We start from the raw sequence: 24353 nt of genomic DNA on the forward strand, positions 1-24353 counted from the left end.
CATTCCCAGTGTCTCACTGACCTCAGGGAGCTGTGTATGCCACTGAGTGGGGCAGGAGGTGGGGGAGGACAGGGGAGGGGCCCCTGGACGTTCAAACGTAATTACATTAAGTCCATTAAGAAGAGTGCGCTTCTAGACAAACATCGTTCCTATCTGATGAATAACCTCTCCAAAGACTGGATGTGGGGCTGTCCAAGGGCCTCTGCGTTGGTAATTAATGTCAGAGTATAAAAAGCAGATTTAAGTGTGATCAAGATCACATTTCCACGATTGAAACATTATTATTTTATGTCAAGTGCATTTATCTCTGGCAAGAGTGTCATCTGAAGACTGTTCAGGCCTCTAATAAATGAGGTCATAAATTGAGTGTGGTTTTGCTGCAGCACACATCGGGAAATTCAAATGGATGGTTTCTTTTGGCAGCTTATTTGAAGACTGTATAATTTATAAATCTCTCAGTATTCACCTTTTTTGCACACATGTGCACACACATACGTGTGTATAAAGTTTTATTAAGACCTTCACTGCGTTGGACTGTGAAACTACTAGTTTTAAAAATTACATATGTATTGAGTTAAATTTGGCCAAACTAAATCTGCATGGTTTTAACTTTAAGCTGGATTAAAACTTTCTAATACTCATGTATTATATTCCTTTAAGTGATTTTTCTGTTTCAAAAAAAAATTGAAACCAATGTGAATGTCTTTTGGATTGTGGGTGTCCCACATTAAGAAGGAAACTTGGAAATGATTTTGTTGGGAAGGTAGACTTGTCTTTCTTTTTTTCCCTTCATGTTACTCTAGTCTTGTCTTTCTATACCATAATGTTTACTGCACACCAGCCAACATCAGACAGACTTGAAGTAACTTCTCTTTCCTCACCGCTCACTCCTGTCTATTTCTTCTAAGGTCATTATCAGTCACTCTTTAATTTTATACCCATTTGCTGGGGGAGTTAAAAACTGATCATACCTGGCTGGCATAGCTCAGTGGATTGAGCTCGGGCTGCAAACCAAAGTGTCGCAGGTTCGATTCCCAGTCAGGGCACATGCCTGGGTTGCAGGCCATGACCCCCAGCAACCGCACATTGATGTTTCTCTCTCTCTCTCTTTCTCCCTCCTTTCCCTCTCTAAAGATAAATAAATAAAATCTTAATAAAAAACTGATCATAACTGGAAAATCTCAACATGAACACTGTAGTAATTATTTAAGAAACTGTTGTCACCTCTGGGGCTCAAGGAACGAAGAAAACAATTTAAGGATCTCAGAACCCAGGGGCTTGGGGCAGGGGCTCTGACGAGTGGAGACTCAGACCTCTGGGGGGCCCCATGGCCCTGCATGTGAGGGCGCCTCTGAGGCGAGTGAGAGCTATCCCACAAGTGTGGCCATTCTGGGGATGCAGAAAAAAGTAGGGACCTGTGCCACCAGCTGCTGCCGTGAATTCTCTTGCCAGGGCAATTCCAATAAGAGCATGCAGCTGAAGGGACAGAACCCTCTCTTCCTCTGCCTGCCTTCCAGTATCCTGTGATGCCCCCTGTGGGCATAACCTACCAGAGGACCAGCCACTAAATCCCAAACACAATAGAGCTGTTATCTCAAATCAGAGATGAAGAAAAGTGGATTTATCATCAAGGAAAAACAGCTTAGCCACGGGCAGGTGTGGTCGATGGGATAATGGCTTCCCCAAAATTATGTACTCTTAATCCCTGAAATTTGCATATATATTACCTTACTTGGCAAAAGAGACTTTTCAGAAGTCAGTAGGTTATGGATCTTGAGATAGGGAGGTTATCCTGAATTATCTGGGGGGACCCGAGGGGATTCTGAGGCTTCACCAGAGGGAGGCAGGAGTGGGCGGGTCGGAGTCAGCGGAGATGCGGAGACAGAAGCAGAGGAGAGACAGACACAATGCTGGAGTTTGACTATACACTTCCAAGTAGTGAACACAGTTTTTATTCTTTTTAAAAACATATTTACCTGGCTGGCATAGCTCAGTGGATTGAGTGCGGGCTGCGAACCAAAGTGTCACAGGTTCTAGTCCCAGTCAGGGCACATGCCTGGGTTGCAGGCCACGGCCCCCAGCAACCGCACACTGATGTTTCTCTCTCTCTTTCTCCCTCCATTCCCTCTCTAAAAAAAATACATAAATAAAATCTTTAAAAAAACGTATTTATTATCAATTTGTCTAATACTTCTGTTACCAATCAGAGCTTTAACTCAGACAGCTGAGAAAGTAACACTTGCCACTCTCCTCTCCAAAGACAGGCAGTAGGAAGCTTAGAGAAAATGGCACGACCCTGGCCATCACATGCTTAGTAAATAAACATGGGCAACCATTAGTACATCTTTTTACATTTCTATTACTTCCTCTAAGCAGTTGGAGCTTAATGGATTTTTTCCAGGGGAGTCCCACCCACTAAACTCAATTCATCAAGGTGTTCCCCACTGCTGAGAGCACAGGCCACGCCCCCGATCCCGAGTTCTCCTGCTTATGTGGGCTGGTCCTTGAGCAAAGGCTAGAATAGAGTCAGTTCTTACAGAGAAAGGAAAACGAAGTCCTGTGACGACCTTCAACTTTGAAAAGGCAAGTGCCTGTGCAGAGAGTAGGAGGAATGCATGAGACATCTAAAAACTACACTGAATACATATTACTTGACGAGCGTGTCAGGAGTCTATGCCTTTTAGAGGTGGCTTTTCCTGTGGTTGACCCTATGATGCTTCTAGCCAAGATGGTAAAAAGGAAAACAGGACCTCCTTTAGAAAACAAAAAGAAGGAATCTTGCCACGTTTCCTTTTCTCCTTCTTCATCCTCAATTCCCTACCACTGCGGTTCCAGCTGAAGCTCCCGCTGAAATGGGGTTTAGTTTCCCCAGTCTGTGTGGACCGTGTGGCGTCTCAGAGAGAAGGGGCTTCACTGTGCTCACCTAAGTCTCCTTGAACATACTTTAGAAGAGTTGTATAATTATCAGCATAAATATTGTATTCACGAAGCAACAACAGGGGGCTCTACCCTGTGGAGTTAATGAAATGCCTATAAATTAGCTCCACTCAACCTGCCCGGGCTGCACAATCTCATGATTTAGATGTGCACTTTAACTGCACACGGAATGAGTCTGGATTCCTTTGAGTTTTACTTTTATTATACATCTCCCTATCGCCTCTTCTTTTGATAGTCGATGGATCCTTTCATCATATTTTTTTTTCATGTCCCTCTGTCTTGGAGCTCATGGAAATACTTGAGTGATCTATGGTTCCAAGAAGGAAAAAAAAAAAACACATAACCTTAAATTTAATTTTCAGAAAATTGACCGCATGTGTAATGGACAATGGACGGTGCGTCTTCAGTGCTTTGGAGCGCTTCATGGAACACTGTGCGGCTTGCTTTACTCCGAACCCTCCGAGGGTCTCTGCCACTCCGGAAGCAAGAGCGGACCCCACCGTGGAGGTCTTCCAAAAGGGGATTTTTATTGATGAACAGTCAGTCAGTCAAGACGTGTGTTCCCAGCAGGTCAAAGAACAGCGACGCTTGCTGCCTACTACCAGCGGGATGATGCTATCAGCGGCATATTTTTCCTTGCCCGACCGTTCATCCCTCTTTCCTCTCGGGGGTTTCGGTCCAGAACAGATGCCCATTGAGAACACCGGCCCTCCCTTCTTCTCTTCTCTGGTCAAGCTGCAACTGCAATCACCGAATCGCGGAAGCAAGCATTTCTGCGAGAACAGCCCAGTCCTGTAAATTCTGCTCTCCACCACGTTTCTGCTGCGAAATCAGGGTAGTGCTCACACAGGGAAAAAGTCACATGGGGCTAAGTCAGAACTTATGGATAAAGGAGGGGTTGTGTTGTTGTCGAGGACTTTTTTTTTCAGTCCTCAGGGAGCTGGAGTTCCCAGCAGCGGGTCCCACTTCCCCGATGGAGGGTCTTTCTCAGGTCCATGGACATAAGCTGGGGCACTCCTTAGCCTCCTGTGTACGGACCCACAGCAGACCCACAGCGTGCCCCTGCAGGAGGGACGAGTGGGGGCGTCCGACAGAAATGGTTTCAACCCTAGCTTCACCACTTTGGGTAGTGGCTGACCTCCCTGGGCCTCGATTTCCCAGCTATTCATTTAGGACAGATAATGCTAAAATACAAACATATTTGGGCACATACATATCGTAACCACTATGTTTCTACAACACTTTAAGCCTATCAGCGTTCTAGGTAGTTACAGAAAGTCATAAAAACAGATGACAGGGGATTCTGGAGGTGATATGTTCTGTTCTATGTCTTGATTCGCAAGGGGGTTGCACAACTGTATGCGTTAGCCAGAATTTGCAGAACTGGACATTAAAAAGGAGAAATTTTGCTGAATATAAATTATACCTTAATAGAACAAAGGAGAAAAGTAATGTAGATAGTGCAGGAAATAGTGATAGCTCATTAATTATATCTATTATTAACCACTTGGTAACGCTCAATGAACTTACAGAGAACTTAATTTTTTTTCATTTGTTTTCATCTTAGAATTAAAACGTGTCTTTTATGCTTTATAATAAAAGCTAAGCTCCCTTCCCAGGCGTTTGAGATGAAATGGCGGCTCTGCTTCTATCTCCCTTTCTAACGAAATAGCAGAAGGTTGCTGCTCTCCAAACCTAAAGCAAAATGTGGAGCTTTGTTCATCCTTTTTTTTTATAAACTTCTCACTTTCTTTTTTTTTAAGATTTTATTTATTTATTTTTAGAGAGGGAAGGGAGGGAGATAGAGGGAGAGAGAGAGAAACATCAATGTGCGGTTGCTGAGGGTCATGGCCTGCAACCCAGGCATGTGCCCTGGCTGGGAATCGAACCTGAACCTGCGACACTTTGGTTCCCAGCCCGCGCTCAATCCACTGAGCTACGCCAGCCAGGGCTAAACTTCTCACTTTCACCTATTAACCTGGGGAACTATAACTAGATCTCCGTGTTCCTTGAACGGTGTGATGAAGACCTTCTGTATAAACATGAAGAACTGCAAGGCTCTGCGCCAGTGTGAAGGGGAAGGCAGAAAGGCTGGTTGCTGGTTCAGACTCTCACATCTGAGAGCTCAACAGCGATAGCTTTCACCTGCGAAGTCCAGCGTCAGCAAACACAGAACTGGGGGGGAGGGGCGGGGACCGAGACAGATGCGTTCTAGCCCCAACTCCCCAAATTGCTTGGTGGTTTTGAATGACTCCTCAATGAATATGGTACCTATCTTATAAACATGTCTAAGGATCAAATGAGACGATGTGCGTAGAAGCATATTCAAACTGTTAAGTCTCATAGAAAGATAATATCAGCAGTAGGGATGGATGTGGACTGGGCAAAGAGACACCAATTACAGTTCTCTGCAGTGCCCCATTCCCCAAATAATCATTTTTTAACTTGCTTTTGAAAGCAATCTTTGGGGTTTCAACAGGTCAATATGTGGCCGCAAACACTAATGTGCCTCCCTCTCCAGCTTGCGATGAATAAAAGGTTGAAACGGTCACCCTCAGAAGTAGTCATTATAAGTTATGACACCAAAGACGACAAGTTCACCACGATGCTCCGGGTTGGGTCAGGCTCTGGGCGAGCGGCCCCTCGGAGCGAGCTCAGGGGGGCAGGAGGCAGCGATGCAGACAGAGCTCTCTGACTGTTGATTCCATCCGCTCTACGCAACCAAGTTCGAGAAGGTGACATGAAATCAAAACCCAGGTTTAAAAACTCTTTCAGCCCTTGAAGAAATTCTTTCATCAGAATGGATCACAGATGGTTTCCCAATGTCCTAAAAGAGATCACCCGTGGTAGCCTATTGACACCACCCCGGAAAGATCCGAACAGAGTGGGCCGGCTCTGTGCGTGTGTGTAGTGACCAAAAAGGCAAGGGCCCGGTGTCAGTCCTTGCCGGAGGCGTACCCCCAGGGAGTCTGCTGGGGAGCAAAGGGAGCCCTAACTGCCACAAGCTGTCCTCTGGCTGCTAGAGGCCACAGGACGCCAGGGTTCAGCGGGGCCCTGGGACTGCTGAGCTCTCCCCTCTCTGTGAAGCGTCGGCGGTTGTCGGGGGTCAGCCGAGCTTTCCATGGGAGCCGAGGGCTGTGGTTCTGTGGCCTGCTTCTGGGGGGCCTCTAGGGCACCAGACCCGTCCACTGGCCTCAGCAGGTGCTGTCTGCAGAGGGCTCTGTAAACTGGCAGTCTACCCACCGAGAGGTGTGAGAGTTTGGGATTCGTGTTCTTTCACCTATCTGCATACGTGTGTGTGTGTGTGTGTGTGTGTAATTATATGTACAATATATAATATATATCACATAACATACATTATATAATACACAGTAACTATATTATATATTATTATATAATATGTATTATAATGTGTTTATTATATATTATATGTATTCTTAAAAGAAGGGCCAGATTTTCATAAAAATCCCTTGAACCCAGGCCCAGAAGGCTCCTGGCCAGCTGGTCGTGTCCATGTCGTCATCTATACAACGTGTCCACCTCCATCTGCTCTCCGTCCCCTTCGAAGTCCTTCAGCTTTCACTGGACAGCCAGTGACCGGGGCTGGAGCGGTGACCACCTGCGGCTCCTGCCCCCACAGAGTTCACGTTCCAGTGGGGGGACCGACAGCTCCAAATCCCCACAGAAATGTCAAGTCCCATGAGACGATTGTGATATGTGCCACCAAGAAAGGTAAGAGAGCGGGTATTTGTCTGAGCAGAGAGACCTAAGCAAAGTGAGAAAGCATGCCACCCAGCCTTGGGGTGTGGATTCTTGGGGTGTGCACCGGGCAAGGAATGATCTCGCATTCCCTTTCGAAAAGAGACATCTCTGAAGAGGAATGCTCTTCCTGCAACTCTCAAGTGTCTAGTTATATTTTCTTAACCACTTTGCAAGCCAAGAAAAATCGCACATTTTCTTTCCCATCATCGTCTAGAACGGCCAAGGTCAGACCCTGACCGGAGCCTCCCAGCGGAAGAGCCCCGCCCCCACCACCACCACCCTGTTCAGTCAGCATCTACCGCACCGTCTCCGGAACCCTGCCGCAGTTACTGTCTGTAATGATGCAACAAAACTGAATTAAAACACGCCTCATTTGCTGACAACCAAGCAACCTGCTCAGAGCCAATCCAGCTCTCGGTTCACTTGCAAGTTGATGTTTTTCTTTAAACGGGCCATTTTAAGCTCACAGTTATCTCACAGCCAGTTTCACCCAGTTAAGGGGGAAATTGAACACCTGCCCGTGTAATTATTGGCCACAGTATGAAACCAGAGAGACGGAGGTAATGCCGGGGAATCGGAATTCAGGATGTCAGACCTTAAAGGACAACCTCACAAAACAGGGAGGGAGGGTTTGCAGGAGAGCCCAGCCGTCATGGCGCTGACCCCGGTCTATTCACGAACCTGGAGGAAGCCCTTCAGGGGAGCTTGCAAAGCGACAAAACTAGTGAGGCGATAGTTACAAGCTTAACTCTTGGCAAACAACCTTCCTCTCACCCTACACAATGTTTTAAAATTTGGGAGCCTGTCTTCTCTCGAAACTGCTGGTGTGTGGGGGGGAGGGGGCGCGCGGGGGAGGTTCCTATTCCCCAAAGTTCTCCAACTGTCTCTGTGATGGGATCTAGAAAAATGGGCGGGTTTGCCTCATGAATGAGTAGCTGAAAAGCACTTTGAAGAGGCCCACCATCAAAGGAGCTACTTAAGTGACAGGATCACTAGATGATACATTTATAGTCCAGTAAGATGGAAAGGATAGTGACGGAAGTGATACGGCAGTTAATCGGGAGGGCCGTGAGTGGTCCCTTTCCCACAGCAACGGTTGCTGTCGGCAACCGCATCGGGACCACTGACGGACAGGGGAGGCTGCCCCTCCCGCAGAGAGCTGAGGCTCCCGCTCACTAGGTCACCTGTCACGATATGTTAACATCGCTGCATTGGGAGACAAAACAATACTGGGCACCATTTCCTGAGGACTGAGTATTTTCCACGGACGTATCTTCCACGGAAGCATGTTCCATGTGTCTTTCATTTCCAACCCAAAGCAGCACTCTGAGACAGGTGTTACTTGTGGTCAGTTTAGGATTAGGAGCTAGGGACCAGCTATTATTGAGTGCTGGAATCAGAATTCGAATCCAGCTCCAACTCCATCGGCTATTCCCCCAACTGTTGCACTGTGTTGCCCTGAGAATCCTCATTTTCTCTTTCAGTCTCTTAGTTTCTTTCCCCCCTAACATTTACTATGTACATTTACAGACCAGGGACAAAGCGTGGGGCATCTCATCTGTGATGGACGACACACCTTTCTGGGGTCATTCTGAACACGCTACTTACTGCTTTGTACATTGTGTGCTGCTTTTCTAACATGTGGAGCTTCAGGATTCAATAATGCACGTAATATTGTGTTAAAAAGATAACACATTTTCCTTTGGGGAGCAGTGTTACTGAGATACTTTGCGGTCTATAAAAAATAGTAAAAGCTATTAAAATTGATGGTATAAGCAAAAATAAAGACAAATAAACATCTGACAAAATATGTATATGACTTTCAGGAATTCCCTGTGGTATCTCCTTCTGTGTCCAGTCTGATACTCGGATACTTGCCCGAGCCCTTTCCCCACTCGGCCTGACTTCCTGTGTGGTAGCCTCACAGTCTATCGTCTCCAAAAGCTATCTTATCCCAAATTACTCTTCTACTATCCTTAGGGGGAAGCTAGGACTTCTGCTTCCTGTTCTGAGTTCAGTTCCTGTCTCCATGACATCCCTTTGCAGGTTCACCCTGAAGCATCAGGGCTAGTTAACCTTCAGGCGGAAGTCGGACTGGGTGGAACCCAGGAGAGATCAGCACAGTGTGAACCCAGCAAAGGGTCAGAACCGTGTTGGGGAGACAGACAATAACCACAACAAATGTGTAGCATATGCAGTACATCAGCTAGTGTGATACATGCTATATTCGTTTGATAGAGCTGCCCTAATGATGTACCACAAACTGGGCAGCTTCAAGCAGCAGAAATTTATTTTTTCATAGTCTGGGGGCTAGAAGTCCAACATGAAGGGGTTGGCAGGTCCATGCCCCCTCTAGAGCTCCAGCTGGGACCCTCCCTTCCTTCCTTGTTTCTGGTGGGGGACATCAGTCCCCAGCTTGTGGCTGCATCACTCCAGGCTCCGCCTCTGTCATCACATAGCACTCTCCCTGGGTGGCGCTGTCTCTTCTCACAAAGACCCAAGTCATGATGGATTGGAGCCCACTCTGCTGACCTCGTGGTAACTTGATTAAATCTCCAAGGACGTTATTCCCAAAGAAGATCCCACTCACAGGAACCAGGCACGTATCCTTTCAATGCATCCTTCAGCAGAAGGATCCCATAACAGAAGCTGCGAGAACAATTCAGCAGGGGAACTAAGTTGGTGTGTATATCGGTGGGGATAAGGGGTAGATGCAGTATTAAGTAGAGGACCAACAGGAAGTCTCACTGAAAAGCAGGCATTTGCATCCAGATCTGAAGACCAGGGAGCCAGCTAGCAGCTGGTCGAACAAGAGCAGAGGCCAAGGCTCTGTGGACCGTGCCCGACGTGTTCCAAGAAAAGAGGCCAGTGCGGCCGAAGCAGAGCGAACAAGGGGTGAAGTCATCGGAGGTGCATTCTGAGAAGTAACGGGGGAGCCAGACTATAAACACTTCGGCTTTTATTCCAGCAAGAAGCAAAGCCCTTGGAAGGTGATGACGGGAAGCTAAGATGATCTGCCGTACCCGAGCAGGTCCTTTCTGGCCACTGTTGGAAACAACCTAACCCCAGGGGACCGGGACGGGGCAGAGATACGGCCTCAACGGCTGCGGAAACAGCCCTGGTGAGCGGTGACGGTGCTTGGGCAGTGGAGACGGTGAGATGACCAGTTTCTGGGTATTTTTTGAAGGTAGAACTCAAAAGCTTTGCTGACAGATTGCTCAAGGGGCGAGAAAGAAAGAGAGGAAACAGGATAACATGAGGTTTTTGACTGGAGTAACTAAACCAAGACAGTCGCAAGTAACTTTAAATGGGCAGAATATGAAAATAAGCGGTACTGGAGGCAAAGTCAAGAGGTCACTGAAGATGCTGTTTCAGGTTATTTTTGGACACCCAGGTAGAGACGTCCATGGGCAGCCGGCTGGGAGTCTGCAGGTGAGCACACCTCTCCCTGCCCCGCACGTCACCCCCACGAGTGCCGCTGCAAAACCGGCCTCTGTTGCACGAGGGGTGAGCCCCAAAACAGAATCCATGTATTAAAAAGTGTGTGTTTATTTTTACATGTTTCAACTTTAGTCACCTTCGAAGAAGTACTCTCTATTTGAGGCAACACACGTATCGAGATGTTTTTTCCACTGCACAAAACAGTTTTTGAAGATACTGATATTGATGCCTTTTAAGTGCTTCTGCTGTTTTGTCTCACCTCTCCCACATGGACAAAATGTTTCCCTTTGAGGACTTTTTTCAACCTGGGAAACAAACAAAAAACAGTCACTCAGCGCAAGATAGGATGAATAGGGAGGGTGGGGATTGGAGCTCACACCATTTTTGGTCAAACACTGCTGAACACTCAGTGCAGTGTAGGCAGGTGCCTCATAAATCAACCATTACAAAATGGGCAAAAATGTTGAGTCTTCAAAAAAAATTCACTAAAGCCAAATGCAGCCTCTCACAACAACGCCAGCTGGTACAGTGATACAGATGGGTTCCTAGAACACTTGCCTAGCAGGTGAAGACTGTGCTACCAGGGGGTCCACCCTCCAGAAGATAATTCCAGCTTTTTTTTTTTTGATGCCCGTCCTTGTAGTGTGAGCAGGAACCTGAACAGAGATCAAGGGGGTTGTTTGGGAAATGATCCCAGAGAAAAAGTGGAAGAATGACAGTCTTGCTCATGATGTAACTTAAGAGTTTATTCATTTATTCAACAAGGAGATATCTACCGTATAGTTGGTCAGTTCTGAGAACTACGAGTATATATTACAAGAACTTACAAAGGATAAGGAACCAGATTTACAGACCCCACTTAAAAGACCCTGCTGTCTTCTCAGAATAAGACCCCTTAGAGAAGAGAGGTGACCCAGCCAGAAGACCGAAGCAGACTGGCCCAAATACGCACGGGGGCAGGACGAAGTGTGGTCTTCATCTGGCACTGGCAGGAGGCTCACCCTGGTCCCTAGGTAGGAAGGAAGAGGGCGACCATGGGCTCTGGGAGGGAAGGCACCCACAGCAGGCCCCGTGTGGGACCTGCCCTTGGTTTGGAAGAGGACAGACCATTCTCTCCAGCTTTGCCCAGGGGGCAGCCCTCTTGACAAGAGGGGATGCACCTGCCAACACATTCTCTCTGGGAAGAGCAACCCGTCTCCAGGCCTCCAAGCACCGACAATCACATGTCCTATTCTGCCAGGAAAACGGGGCTGGAAGAATATGTTTGCAGCTCTGTAAGGTAGAGCTGACAGTCCAGCAATTGCCCTCCTCAAAATTTTAGTGTACTTGCTGATTTTTCTCCATTCTTTCATTGTTTCTCTCCCTGGCTAACGACCTAGGAACCCCTGATAGGAAGGCACCATGACCTGGATGTCCCCGGTTGGGGTCCAGAGGTATTTGCAACCATGGACCCTGTCCTCTTCTCTCCGTCCAGCCTCCAGCCCCACACAAGGCACACGGGAAAGGCAGGGTGGACAGATGCCTCCTCTGGGGCACGTTCTGGGTCGCTAAGAGATGCTGTGACATGTTCAGTCGAAAAATGTGCAGTGTTATACAGATCTTAGTTAACTTCTCTATGCCCACCCTAAGGAAACATTTCTCCTCTAAAGGACTTGTGGAATCGATGTCTATGAAAAGTTCACTGATCGTTTTACAGAGGAGGAAGAGGGGGTCAGACTGGTTAGGGACTCGCTTGAAGTCTTACACTTGGTTACCTATGGAAACGGGTAGAAGCCGAGTTCCTCTTGACGCTGTGACTGCCTTTTTATCCACGCTCACCATCTCACTGTCAATCCCATGGCTGCCAGTATCCCCAATATGTGTGACCCTTAGCGCCTCCACTTAGAGCTCTGAAAGAAGCTACAGTGGCCCTCTGGCTCAAGGCCAATCACAATCAAACCTTCCCAAGATCTTAAAAACCCTCCTAGACACTCTGAGAAAAGGGTGGCCTGACATTGTACACAGCCACACATCGAGAAGGTCAGGCAGCCGCCAGCGAATCCAGGTTGCCACGCGGTGACTCTGTGACTTTGAGCCACTGACTGAGCTCTCAGGAGCCTCAGTTTTCTCGATAAAATGAAAATGATAATATGCATGGCAAAGACTTGTGTTGATGATTTATTGGGATGCTGTATTTAAAGGGGGTAACAAGCACAGAATCACGGATAACCGCTGAATAATAATGATCGCTGTTATTATTTACGAAGGAAAGCTGAAAAATAAAGTGGCGGTTAAGTTGACAAAGAGGTAAGATGCAGTGCGAACTGCAAGGTAAACACAAAATCCTGGATGCCAGTAGGTAAGTAACTACCATAGTGAACAGGTAACGAGAGGCTACTGTGACAGAATCACTGGCGACACCAGGAACGTCCGTCAGCCTGGCACCCTTTCGTACATTGTTTGGATGGGCTGTCTTGAGCCCACAGTACCACGGCCTTTGAAAACGTATCTTGAACAGGTTAGAAGGGGCGGATAAGCAGGAGGCAGAGGGAGGAGGCAGGGGAACTCCAGGAGGCGGTGGGATGAGCGTAGCACGTGGCGCCCCTCAGAATGGGTTCACCTAAGGAAGCCCTCGGAGGTTGAAAAGAAAATACACAAACTGTGCCTTGGCTGTGTCCGTCATGTCACCCATTGGCCTGCTCATCCCCACAGAAGAAACGTCTGCAAATCAATGTTTGCGTGGAGGAGAGTCTTAGAGGGACGGAGAGAGGACTCACAGAGTGCTGGGGAGGACCTGACACCGCCCCCCCGCCCCCCCATCCCATCCCTTCCTCCCATCCCAGCTCCGGGAAAGCAGAAGCGCAGGGAGACCCCGCCGCCGCTGCCGCCACCACCAGGGTCAGAGCCAGGAGCCAGCGGAGGGCCAGTCTGGTGCTTCCCAGTCGGGGCCCTACATGCAACACTTGGCAAAAAGAAACTTCCAAAAACTCTTCAATTTTATGTCCAAGTACACAGAGACACGTATGGGAAAGGGGCCGCTGGGGTGGTGGTTTTCCTCCGGCTTCTCGTCGAAGCTTCCCTTCTGTCCCATGAACGCCCTTTCCAGCCCAAGGAAAACCCAGTTTTCAGTTCGCCCTGAAAGGCTGCGATCTCCTTCGAGCGTGTGGCCCTGTTTGCCTCTATGGCGACACAGCTGGCCTGGTTAATGAGGCCCTGGGGGGCGCGCTCATGGTTGCCGGTGCCTCGCGCGCCCTGGTTGCTGATTGCAACCGGCACCAAAGCTTCAGAGAGCTTATTACCATATGTTCCGTTTCCCTTTTTAGCACGCCTTGGGCTCCGGGTACAGAGACGAGGTACTTCCTACTGCCGGGCTGCAGCAGTTTTTAGAAGACGCCTTGAGCTACAAGCAGAATGCTGAGCTTGGTTGCAGACGCTGTCTGGAAGAGACCACTCTCAGGGTCACGAGTCGCTGTGTTACAGCGCGGGACTGTGTACACACATTAACAGGCTTTATCAGTTACGCTGCGCGGGTTGAGTGTTTCTCTGTACACCCAACTTACCTCTCCCACTGTCGCCCCGACAATATGAAGGAGGCCCGTCAGGGTTTGGGTGGAAAGAAGTCCCAGACAGGCACGATGTTTCCTGGTAACTGGGAAAACAGAGTGGGTTCTGCACATTAACGGCTTGTTTGTTTTTCCTGAGATGATTTTCCAGAAGGTTGACACAAACAAAGAATTTCCCCTTCAAATCCCATACTCTGACTGAGAAAGAAAGGTTGCTAGGACTAAAATCCTGTAAGTGCTGTCCTTTAAAGCACCAGTGGTTCTATTTATGGCCTGTTTTAGGGGATGTTTTACAAATGTGGTTTGTGTTTATATTTAAACACCCCGGCCACCCTCACATACCATGTAATGTGATCAGACTTACAGAAAAAGACTTATGTAGCAATATTTATACCACAGGCAGGAAAAGGCTACAAAAGCTTATAAATATTAATTTGCTAGTGTAGGAATATAATTAAACTATGTCTTACATATTTTTCTTATTCTAAAACTCCTAAAAGATTTCCTAGCAGCCACGGGCTGGGAACCAAAGTGTCCCAGGTTCGATTCCCAGCCAGGGTACATGCCTGGGTTGCAGGCTATAACCCCCAGCAACCGCACATTGATGTTTCTCTCTCTTTCTCTATCTCCCTCCCTTCCCTCTCTAAAAATAAATAAATAAAATCTTTAAAAAAAAAAAAAAAGATTTCCTAGCAGCTTCGGGTCATGATCCCCAAGGGAAAATCCCAAAGTTGCCCTGGTTTTCCGAGTAACAGAATCAGGGATACATTGTGGGCCTGTATTTCCGAACACCTGTATCCAAGCAACATACTAAAGTGTGCTGCCAGCCGATGTATATACAGTCTGTAGGTAAACCTGACTTTTCAGAAAGAGGTTAAGAGGGAGGGAAAAGACAGACATAAAAAGCAAAGTAAAATAAAGTCACAAGGAAAAGTAATATAGTTTTTGTTTTATTTTTCTTAGGTCCTCTGCTAAATCTGCAAACACACACAAAAAGATGGCCAGGCTATTACTTTGTAATAAATTACTAACGTCTGGGGAACTCGTAGTTTTGGATCACATGATAATAGTTTACCGGATTCTGCTGCGGGCAGCCATGCTCATCTGGAAAGTAATTCGAGAACACTTGCCGGTGGTCAACAAAGGCCTCTTCCTCGGCGAGCAGCAGGGACTCATGGAGGCCTAGAGCGCTGGTCCTGAGCAAGAGAGACTGGGGAGCAGCCCACGCCTCAGCCAGGACTCTAAGGGTAACTGCTGACCGCTCTCAAAGGATGTCTGGTATTGCAGAACCCAGCCTTACGCTTCCTAGCACAACCCTTCTTCCTACAATGATCCTCAAACTTAAGGCAATTCTATCTGGAAATACGTATTTACTTCCAATTAAACTCTTCTAGACACATAAATTCCAGACTCTAAAACTAAGGGCACATATCAGCTCTGTGCCCTTAAGAAATAAGTTTTACTTTTTTAAAAAACATTTTGTTTATTTATTTTTTAGACAGAGGGGGAAGGAGAGAGATGAGAGAAACATCGATGTGTGGTTGCCTTTCACGTGCCCCCTACTGGACACCTGGCCTGCAACCCAGGCATGTGCCCTGAACGGAACTCAAACTGGCGACCCCTTTGGTTTGCAGGCCGACATTCAATCCACTGAGCCACACAAGCCAGGGCTAATTTTTACTTTCTTTTAAGACTTAGTTGCCTCCTCTTCAAAACCAGAACAAAGGGGCGGGGACTTGTTTGATGGGCACAGAGTTTCTGTTTAGGAGACGAAAAAGTTCTGGAGATGGATGTTGGGAGGGTCGTACAACACCACTAATGCACTTAATGCTGCTTAAAATGCTAAATTTTATGTGCTGTATATTTCACCACAATTAACCAAAAAAAAAAAAAACCCAGGAATTATAGTAGTACCCTGTGGGATTGTTGTGAGAATTATGTGAGATAACGAACAGTCTGCACATGACTGGCACACAGAAGGTGCTCAGCAATGGCCATTGTTATTGTTGTGGTTCACATTAACACTAAAGAAAACAGACTCGAACCCCTCCAGGAACCACCATTCCCTATCTCACCACCTCTCTGCTCTCCTCTGCGTGGCCACCTTCACGTGTCGGTCCCCAGTCCCTGGCTTCATTACGCTCCTACACCAAGTGTGCGTCTCCTCAGCCTCCTTACGCCAGACACGGTCATCGCAGAAGTCCACACAATGTTTGGGAGGGCCCAGCTCTTTTAATGAAGTTGCATGTAAAAACAATCCGAAAAGGACACTCTTCTAAATTCAGCTACAGTTGGAAAAAATACCCTCAAAGTGACTAAAGCTTTGTCAGTTGCAAAACTAGCCCTAGGTAAAACTCCAAAATCAAGTTCAATTTCCGTTTCCTCCTGTTCTTGCTTAGATGGGAATATTTCCAACAAGTAGTACTTCAGGGTTGAGAGCCATTTTCATAGATGCCCATTCATTCATTTCATCTCCCTACAGGTGACAACCCATGACGATTACTCCTGACCCTGTCATTTGAAGGTGTCCTGTCACCTGTTCACACTAGTAGGATCCATCCTTCAAGTCTTTCCCCTTCCTCCAGATACCCCAAAACATAACTGGTTAGAGCTAGAAAGAGTCTTGGAAATCTTTCAGTCAATGCCCTTCATTTCACCGAAGAAACCTTGAAGCCTGACGCGGTTCGACAGTGAGGCCGACCTTACGTGTCTCTGCTCTGGGTCCCAGCATCTGCAGGCTTCTCCGAACCCCAGAACCAACAGCAGTGCTGCCTTGCCACCAGTCTTTCCAGTTTGCATTTCATATGTTCGAGTGGCTCCTACTTTTAAAAAATCCCTCCCTCTATCTAAAACTGCCCCCAGCTCCTAGTCTGTGTCTCCCCTCTCACAGTCCAGTTTCTCAAGGGAGTTAGCTGCACTCCCTCTTCTTGGGTCCTCAACTTCGCAGCCCACTGGGGTCCACTGTCCCCCATTAGCACTCTTCCAAACTTGCTCTCTCAGGCCAAAACAACCCAAGTCTTCCAGGCCTTTGTGTTCACTTTTTGATCCCATCTTCCTGACCTTTATGTGTGTGTGTGTGTGTGTGTGTGTGTGTGTGTAAAGGAATTTATATACATAAATTACAGAAAGAGAGGAGTGGAAGAGAGAGAGAGAGAAACATGGATTGGTTGCCTCCCATACGCACCCTGACTGGGGATTGAACCCACAACCTAGGCATGTGCCCTGACTGGGAATGAAACCTTCAGCCTCTTGGTGTGAGGGACGATGCTCCCTCCAATCAGCTGAGCCACCTGGCCAAGACTTCCTTGACCTTTCATTCCCATTGGATGCTGTTCAAATACTTCCCTCTTCAAATACTGTTCCCCGGCTTCCTTGTTGCCACTCTCAGTTTTTCCCCGGCTTCTCAGGTCTCTCAGTCTCAGGAGTTCTGGCTAGCTGCCCGTCTCTGCCCACACGAATGTCAAGAGTGCCTCAGGGCTATATCCTGAACCCTTTTCCTTTAGCTTTCGCTCTGTAAACTCTTTCTGTGCAGGTGCTCCACTTCAATTAGTTCATTTGGTCATTAACTCTGAAATCATTTGCTCCTGAACTTTCTACTAACTGCCCACCTGACGCCTCCACTTTGATGATCTGTAAGAAATTTCAGGTTCCACCTGCTCACCTCACTTTCTGCCCTTCCAAAACAGGCTTCTCCTCCTGGTTTTTATTTTGATCAGTGGTCTTATTATGCACCCAATTGCTAAGTAAAAAATGCGGAAGGCATCCTTTTTTCTCCCTCTTCTTCAATCCCACTTACACACCCATTCTTTTTATGCACTAAGACTACTGAGTGCCTACTGGGCGCCAAGCACTATTCCAACTTATCATCTCTACTCCACCCTGTGTAATCCATTCTGTTACCAAGCTAGTGAACTAAGTCCTCAGATCACCTCCTGCACCACCCACTGAGCTCACGTGCCCACCCCCTGACTGACCCTTGCTTTCTTCATTCCTCTCTCTCCCATAATGTTTCATCGTCTCTGTTGCTAACTTCTAATTATTAAAACCTTCAAAAATGTTTTACAATGAATGACGAACAGTATGTACTCTCCACTTATATTTCACAACCATTAACGTTGTACTCTATTTGCTTTAATTCACTTTTTATATACTTTTATGATATAAAATAGCCACATTTTTATCCATACTATTTGAAAGTAAGTTGTAAATAACACAACATTTCACCCCTATGACTTCAGTGCATACATCTTGAGAAGATGGAGACTGTTCTGTATAACCACGATACCATAGCTAAGACAAGTAACAATGATTCCATGATATCCTGTAATATCCAGCCCATGTTCTTGATTCCCCAGATGTCTCAAGAATGTCTTCAGTGGTTGACCCCTCTACCCTCAACCAGGGTTCTATCTGGATTAACACATTGCATCCCATTGTTATATCTCTTTTGATCTTGGTTGAGAATTGTCCCCAATCATTTTTAAATAACAGTGACTTTTTGTTAAGTTCAAGAGTTGCAATGTAGAACCTCCCACATTCTGAAAGTGTTGGTGTATTTCCTCATTAGTTGAGAGGGTGAATTTTAACACGTGGTGAAGGTGCTGACCGACAGCTCTCTGGGTTGTTATAGTTCTTCCCTCTTTAATTGGAAAGAGATCTGTCAGGTGACTGTCTGGCACCATGTTAATATCCTGCTCCCCAGCCACATTTTACCCAGTGTTTTACCATTTTGATGGTCATTGGCTGCATCAGTTACTAAGCGGGGGTGATCTTTTCAAAATGTAAATCTGACCATTTTTTCTCATCCGTCATTTTCTATTACTATAGACTAAAGTCCAAAACACTTAGAATGTCTTCTGAGTCCCCTGGGGTCTTCTTATCCCTCCAGACTGCTCTCTCTCCTCTCCCCTCACTTAACGCATTCTATTCAAACTGGTTTTCTTTCCGTCTCTCTGCCTGGATACTTAACACATCATGTTCCCTCGCTTGAAACATTAACTCCTACTCATCATTCAGATCTCTTCTTACATATTATTTCATTAGAGAAATTTTTTTCTGGCCTCTGAGACTGGAACAACTTCCTCCACAAAACGCCTCAATGTACCTCGTACCATGAAACCATCATCTTCAGATCTCCTGCTGGATACCAGTTTGAACTCCGGCTGGTTTGAACTTCAGAACTCCAGCTTGATACCACAAGGTAACAGGGGTCCCTGGGAGAATGTGCAAGTCAGACTGAAAAGTCAAATATTCTGTTTGTAGGGAAGCAGTTGACCTCCTAAAAAATCTGCTTTTCTGCCCCTTTTCTGTGTATTTTTTTTTAGGGGAAAAATAAAACCACATGACTTGAAGCTAAGCTGAGTCTCTGCAAAGCCAGATAATGTTTTCTTTTAATCTAATCTCTTTTGCAAACCTGCAGATTCCAAAGATTCTTAGTAGGCAATAAAGAGTCTGGTTCTTTCAAGGGATACAATGTCCAAAACAGTTTCACCCTGATTTTTAGCTTAAAGGAGAGGATGAGAAGTCATCTGAGGCACTTCCTGTGTAACTACTGTTGATGAAAAGGGTTGGCCTGCAATTCCAGCCCCTCTGGTCCCTCCAGAAGGGGGTTCATGGGGAGGCAAGTGCTATTGCATTCACTTTTTCCTCCAGCAATTTCAGCTTCCACTAAATTTTACTTTTCAAGTCCTATTAACTTCCTGAGGTTCTCGCTGTTCACAGAACCAATAATTGAATTGCTATTATGATGATGACTGTATTACAGAGCAGCTGCACTTTCACTCTGCCATGTGGAGCACATCAAACTTAAACGACCCATTATCATCTTGGTAGGTGAGAGACCACACGCAGACACTAGCTGCTCTGGCTGCGGCCAGGCGTGGCCCTCGGAGGCCAGTACTTCAGTCCACTCAATTCTATGTGCCATTGGGCAGCCTTCATCCAAGTTAACAGCAGAGTGGCCGGCAGCTTAGGAAGGAAGCACTTGTGGAAGAACATAATAGTCTGAAGCAAACTTACAGCATCTCCAGTATAACATTAGGTCGTCCATACTGTGTCTGTTCACACCAAACAAACACGTTGGCTGGCAATGAGCTGGGCATCCTACAATGTTCTCTTTCCTGTCTTTCATGTGCATCCTGGGGGTGGTTTTCTAGTCCCAGTGTTGGCTTATCTTTCCCTTCCATCGGCTTCCCAAAAGGAGTTTCTCAATTCCTGCCCTCCCCTGCAGGGTGGCCCTCCCGTGCCACGTGGTCTTCTGATGCAGACACCTCAGCCCATGTCAATGATGTCCCTCACACCGAGTCAGCCTGGGGCCAAGACAGAACCCTGGAAGGCCAACCAGAATAAGCGGTTGTGCAAAATGACTGGTCTGAGTCTAAACGAGGGCAGTCCTTGAGAAGAAGAAGGGGGAGGCCGAAGTGGAAAGGGACCAGCAGCTGCTGGCTTTCCCTAACCGCCACATTTGGGCTTTATTGTCACGGCCTTTTATTGAATCCACACTCCTTGCAGTCTCCTTATCTTCGCTGAGCTCCTCCTGTCCCCTGCAGAGAAGCCACGCATTCACGCTGGCCGATACCCGAATGTCCCCACTAAAGGGATGAAGGCTTGTCATTTGGACAATGAAATTAAACCACCACCCAAAGGACACCTTCTCCATCACACTCTTTGATCACAGGCCACGGGTCAAAACCCACGGAAGGCAAAACCTACACTCATGAGCTGAGATACCACCCTTATTGGAACCGGGGAGGGCCGATGCCTTTGTGATAAGTAGCTGAAAGTACATGCAAACGCATAGATAAACTGAGGACAAAAACATTCCAACTACACTCGGCATTTCGAGAATGCCTACTAGGTAGGCGCTTGACTCTAAGGACAAATGTCCTCACGCTTAAGGGGCCAACATTCTTCTGCGGAGAGAGACACACCAACAATTTACAACGCGTTTGCCCAGAGATAACTGTGTAGTAACTGATGTGGGGTCACTACGGTCAAGAGATTTCCCCCCGGGAAGACTGAAAAGCGTTCCCAGCGGAAGTGCAGTGTGAAGGGGGCCTTCAAGAGTCAGTAGGAGCTGCTTCGGCAGAGCGAGAACGATGGCATTTCAAGGCAGAAGGACGTGGAACAACGGCTAGGTCCATTTTCGTCCTGGCGACACTCCTCTAGGTGAGTCTGTCATCTGTCTGCATCTGTCACTTACCACACACCGTCAAGTGACTGTGGCTAAGAGACTGAAAATGAAGGCTCCCTATTCACTTACATGACATGAGAGTGTTAAAGAAACGTGCTACTCAGGAATGTCAACTAGAGGTCATTTTATTAGACTGCACGTCATTGACTACCATCCTTTATTGGGAAGAGGTTGGCAATCTTTCCCTGAGCTCTTTTGCCTGATTATTTTCTTCTTCCTCCCCTCTTCCTCAAGGAGAGAAAGGGTGGTGTTGCCCCCATGTCCAGTTTCTTAAGAAAAGAGAGCAGAAGAAAGCACTGTCCTTCCAGAGGCCCGACTGCACCTGGGGGGCTGGAGTATCGGGAACACATCATGCGGCCACGGGCAGCACAGGCGAAGGGTTGGCTGCAGAACTACAGTGATGGGGACTGAGTAGCGTGGATGGCAAAGTTCTTTGGGGTAGAGGAACTTCGATAGGAGATAGGAGAATTTAACACAGTTGCCATGAAATACGTATTTGGACCTTTTCAACGGAGAAAGACACGTAAAGATTAGGATTTCTGTTCGGGCTTGGCTTAAGTCCGACAGGGCATAGTTTCCGAAGTGCTTCATACATAAGACACAGAATCCTTAGGGCTGCTTCATGGGAAGGGGAGCAGGACAGGAATTTATCTTTATTAGATGCCTGTTGTATTGGTCACATTTCAGGCATTCTGTTAGACACATTACATAGGTTTCCCAACACCAGTATCAGGTTCCTTCGCCTTACTATCACAGCTGCCCGTTCCTGGGAGCCTCTAGCTTCTGTTAAATGTTCCTGCGGCACCGGATGAACACACGAGACTCCCAAAGCCAGCCTTCTCACGCACCCAACACTCAAGCCATCAGACCTATCACAGACTTTTTGAGTCTCCACCAAAATGTACCTGTCAGCTGGAAAACTGAAACACGATATAAGCATGAATGTTTTCCCATATGCCACTCCCCGTACATGGGGAGTGTAATTTTTTTTAATGTGGCCGCCTAGAATGAGATTTTCTCTGGGCTGGCTAGGTTCACCCCGCCATGCTATAGTTATCTGCTCTGGGTCCCTCCCTGTTCACAGTGCGGGGCTCTCATGGCTGAGAGAGTCCAACCGTATGCAGTCACATGCAGCATCTTACGAGTTTCTCAGTGTCGCTCCCTATTTGTATCAGTGGCTGAGGGCCGCTGTAACAAGTTTTTGTAAAAATCTTGGAGGATTAAAACAAGAGAGTCTCTTCTGTCCCTGTTCCGAAGGCCAAGGCCACACTTGCTTTGAAGGCTCGAGGAGACGATTGATTCCTCACCATCTCTTCCAGCCGCTGGTGGCTCCCGGCGTCCCCTGGTGTGCAGCAACGTGACTCCAGTCTGTGTCCCTGTCTCCGCATGGCCTTCTTCCCCGTGTCTGTGGCCACTGCTCTGCTGATAAAGACACCAGTCATTGGATGTAGGGCTCCCCTTAAACCCAGGATGATTTTATCTTGATATCCGTAACTAATCACATCTGCAAAGAACTTACTTCTAACTAAGTCACATTCAGAAGTTCTGTCGGGACGTGGAGGAGGAGGGTCTATTCCACCCACGACATTCTTTTCTGTGGTCAAATCGAGGAAAGAAGGAAGCAGGAAGGACAAAGGTTGCCCGGGACCCTCTCAGGGAGACTGCTTCTCGTTTCTCTGCCTACCTGTCTCATGAGGTGTAGGGGACCGGCTTGTTGCAGTCTGGCAAGTGTGACTCAGCTCCGCATGGAAAACCTGCAGAAGCGAGGTGGTGGGCAGGAGCCAGACCTTCAAACCAGGTTTTCCCGTGGGAATCAGGCCTAGAAAATGCATACTGACTGCTATGGCTTGCTCTGGCTAAAACTCCCTCACCCTGGTTTGAAACAGCAAATGTGTATTGTCTGTCTTCAAGGTAGTTCCCAAAGCCTGTGTGAATTCACCCAAGGACAGAGCTCATCAGCTCATTGTCATTTCCCCTCTGCATGTTATTTTCATTTCCTTGATTGTACCTAAAATGTAGAAACAATATTCTGTGTAATAGACAATAAATCTTTCTCTGATGTAAGCCCCGAGAAAAACAATAAAAGCCTGTCCAGGCAAGGGTCGGGGTGTTCTCTCCCCTTGAGAGAGTAGCCGTGCTGTCCCGTTTTTCCCCACAGGATTGCTGTCGCCTGTGCATTTATTTTCTCTTCCAGCCACAACAAGGCAGACTCTGCTGGCCGGAGTCCGCCACAGCGAGGTGGCTTTGCATCGTGGCAGTTACACCTCAGCTGCTTGTTATCTCAGGAGAAGAGGCCCCTCTGGCCCTGCAGCTCAGACACTTGGGCTTCCCGTTGCCTTCCATCACCATCACCCGTCTCCGTGAGTCTGTGTCTGACATGTCCAGACCGCTCAGAACACTCACGGGCAGTTGAACCGGCCTCCCGACCCGTGCCTCCTTCAGCCCGACCCACCCGTTGAGAATGGCTGTTTACCATGAGTCTTCTCTCGCCCGATCTGCATTTCACTAACCTGAATGCTAGAGGTGGCGCGGGTATTGACTGTTGTCCCTATTTTAAACATGCCCCTGGGGTTCTTCAAGCCACTTTTCACTGTGTGACAGCTTTTCCCTGCCAGCCAACGTGAGCTAAGCTTTTCAAGTGAACATGGGAAAACTGGTAAAATCTGCACCCCTTGCTGTCTGGGCGTGAAGCCCACGCTTTCTGACCACGAAGCTCAGACACGTGGTCCCACCTGCGTGAGCGCGCTCACAGGGACTACGCATTTAAAATCCAAACGTCTCTGTGAAGACAACTTAAGTATAAAAGTCTCCATAAACACTAAACTGGGTTTTGTGGAAAACATCCAACTACAGCACCCCAACCGTCTGCAAAGACGAAAGTACGTCTATGAAAAGAATACTCTCGCACGTCAAATTTCAAACTTTTGTTTACCGGATTTAAAGTCAAAAGTAGGATAGAAAATAAAGAAGACACTTCAATTTTAGAATAATCTGTGAGAAAGCAAGATTTGCCTTACTGTGTACAAAGTAAATATTTGTCTTACCATGTGCAAACATAGCCCTACTTCGAGATTCAGTAGATAAGTTCCCAGATGAATTGTACCAACGAAGAACCTTAAGTTTTGGTAACTGGAGTGGCAAGGACATTCTAGACAATCAGTTTAGCGATGTAATATGCAAATTCTCCAACAAAGTAAACGGAAGGATTCTAATTCATTGCAAAATGCAGTATCTTTCTTTTCGTCTTTTAAAACCAGTTTTGCAGCTTCTCAACTCCTAATTTATTTAAACATGCTCATTTTATTTTCTTAGTAAAAAAAATAGATATTCTTAAATAAGGCAATTAGGCTATTCAATCAAAATATTTAATTTCTTTCCTGTAAAAAGAGAATGTTTGCCTTCCCTTCATCATTCCACACAGTTATTTTAAGCCACCTTCTCATCTCTTTAGCTACTTTTGGCAGGAAAAAAATCAAACA

This window comes from Phyllostomus hastatus, unplaced genomic scaffold, assembly GCF_019186645.2.
Source record: "Phyllostomus hastatus isolate PE091 unplaced genomic scaffold, TTU_PhHast_1.1 phas_contig_58, whole genome shotgun sequence".
Taxonomy (NCBI): domain Eukaryota; kingdom Metazoa; phylum Chordata; class Mammalia; order Chiroptera; family Phyllostomidae; genus Phyllostomus; species Phyllostomus hastatus.